Genomic DNA, 2,500 nt, shown 5'->3' on the forward strand with positions numbered 1-2,500 from the left:
GCCAAGAATGTTTTCTTTAATCAAGAGCGAAAGTCAGAGGTTCGAAGACGATCAGATACCGTCCTAGTTCTGACTATAAACGATGCCAACTAGCGATCGGGGGGCGTTAGTTTTACGACCTCTCCGGCAGCTTGCGGGAAACCAAAGTCTTTGGGTTCCGGGGGAAGTATGGTTGCAAAGCTGAAACTTAAAGGAATTGACGGAAGGGCACCACCAGGAGTGGAGCCTGCGGCTTAATTTGACTCAACACGGGAAATCTCACCCGGCCCGGACACAGTGAGGATTGACAGATTGAGAGCTCTTTCTTGATTCTGTGGGTGGTGGTGCATGGCCGTTCTTAGTTGGTGGAGCGATTTGTCTGGTTAATTCCGATAACGAACGAGACTCTGGCTTGCTAACTAGTTACGCGACCCAATCGGTCGGCGTCTAACTTCTTAGAGGGACTAGTGGCGTTTAGCCACACGAGATTGAGCAATAACAGGTCTGTGATGCCCTTAGATGTTCGGGGCCGCACGCGCGCTACACTGACCGGATCAGCATGTGCTCGCCTTGGCCGACAGGTCTGGGTAACCCGCTGAACCCCGGTCGTGCTAGGGATAGGGAATTGCAATTATTTCCCTTGAACGAGGAATTCCCAGTAAGCGCGAGTCATTAGCTCGCGTTGATTACGTCCCTGCCCTTTGTACACACCGCCCGTCGCTACTACCGATTGAATGGTTTAGTGAGGTCCTCCGATTGGACCTGGCGCGGCCGGCAACGGTCGAGCCGGCGTCCGAGAAGACGATCTAACTTGATCATTTAGAGGAAGTAAAAGTCGTAACAAGGTTTCCGTAGGTGAACCTGCGGAAGGATCATTAACGGTCTCGCAAACGCTTCGGCGAACGCGAAACTCGGACAAGCGAGAGAAAAAGTCTTTGCTACCCGGCGCCCGACCCGCGAGGAGCGGCGCGCCGGCCGGCGATTCGGTCACCCGGTAATGTTTGCGCGTCGAGTGCCGCGGTGCCGCGCGCTCCGGCTTCAAGCGTCGGCCTGGCCGACCGCTCGGCGCGGTCTATTTTGTCACCCTATAGTGCGAGGCACTGTGCGAGCGAAACAATCGTGGATGGCTCTTGGCGGTGGATCACTCGGCTCGTGAGTCGATGAAGGACGCAGCTAGCTGCGTGAATTAGTGTGAATTGCAGGACACATTGAGCATCGACGTTCTGAACGCAAATTGCGGCCTCGGGTCAATCCCGGGGCCGCGCCCGCCTCAGGGTCGCGTTGCAAACGTTCCGCGCGGGGATTTCTCCGCGCGGCTGCTGCGGCGTCGGACGCGCGAGCGCCCGTCCCGCTCAAGACAGCACGGCACGATGCGCGACGATCGCGACCAGAATCCCGCGCGGCGGCGGCGAGTCGACCTCGAAGAGGCCAACGGCTGGCGGCTCAAGGGCGGGAATCGAGGTGCGCGGCGGCGCGCGGCGCCGACGGCGAGCGCGGAACGGGAAGAATAGTCCCGGTCCTTACTTTCGGCCTGAGGTCGGACGAGGCTACCCGCTGAATTTAAGCATATTACTAAGCGGAGGAAAAGAAACTAACGAGGATTCCCTCAGTAACGGCGAGTGAAGCGGGATGTGCCCATCGCCGAATCCGCGCGCTTTTGGAGTGCGCGGAATTGTGGCGTACGGAATTCGTCACGGCGCGCTTCGCCGGTCGCCCGCGTCCTTCTGATCGAGGCCTTTTCCCAGAGCGGGTGTCAGGCCCATGGCGGCGACAGGCGGGCGCGCTACGGCGTCTTCCCAGAGTCGGGTTGTTTGGGAATGCAGCCCAAAGCGGGTGGTAAACTCCATCTAAGGCTAAATACGGTCACGAGACCGATAGCGAACAAGTACCGTGAGGGAAAGTTGAAAAGCACTTTGAAGAGAGAGTTAAAGAGTACGTGAAACCGTCGAGAGGCAAACGGGAGGGCCTGTCGGGTCGCCCGGTCGCTTTCAGCCGGCCCCCTGTCGGCGACGTTGTCGTGCGGACCCTCACGGGCCGCCGGCGGCGCCGCCCGATCGGGGACCAGCGCACTAGCGCCGGGCGAAGGCCGCGACCGTCTGGACGGCGGCGAGAAGGCCGCGCGCAAGGTAACCCGGCCTCGGTCGGGTACTATAGGCGCGCGTGTCCGTCGGCCCGCCGTTCGGGCGAGGAGAGATCGCCGCGTCTGCCCTTCGGGGCCGAGCGCCCGGTGCCGGCTGGGGCGTCGTGGGTCGGGGACTGTTCTCAGTGCCCAGCCTCTTCGTCTCGGTCGCGCTTCCGGTGTCGTTTCGCGAGGCGCACGGGGTCCGCGGCTGAAGTCAGCCACCTTCCCGACCCGTCTTGAAACACGGACCAAGGAGTCTAACGTGAGCGCGAGCCACGGGGCAGTACGAAACCCATGGGCGCAGTGAAAGTGAATGTCGGCGCGGTCCGGCGGAGGTGAGACGTCGTCGTTCGCGGCGGCCGCATCACCGGCCGATCTCGTCCGCTTTGCCGGAGAGGT

The 2,500-nt window shown here is 61.0% G+C and overlaps 1 non-coding gene and 2 pseudogenes across 1 annotated transcript; all 3 read left to right on the forward strand.

The window, feature by feature from the left end:
- Window positions 1-160: 160 nt before the first annotated feature.
- LOC146144072 (small subunit ribosomal RNA) lies at window positions 161-849 on the forward strand (annotated as a pseudogene; the record flags this gene model as incomplete).
- A 255-nt stretch (window positions 850-1,104) lies between these two features.
- On the forward strand, window positions 1,105-1,258 carry LOC146144073 (5.8S ribosomal RNA). The gene has a single exon (XR_014498842.1). It is a non-coding gene; the product is annotated as a 5.8S ribosomal RNA (ribosomal RNA).
- A 248-nt stretch (window positions 1,259-1,506) lies between these two features.
- The window catches only part of LOC146144074 (large subunit ribosomal RNA), a 3,679-nt pseudogene continuing 2,685 nt past the window's right edge, over window positions 1,507-2,500 (forward strand).

Source organism: Ascidiella aspersa, chromosome 5, assembly GCF_963924565.1.
Source record: "Ascidiella aspersa chromosome 5, kaAscAspe10.2, whole genome shotgun sequence".
NCBI lineage: Eukaryota > Metazoa > Chordata > Ascidiacea > Phlebobranchia > Ascidiidae > Ascidiella > Ascidiella aspersa.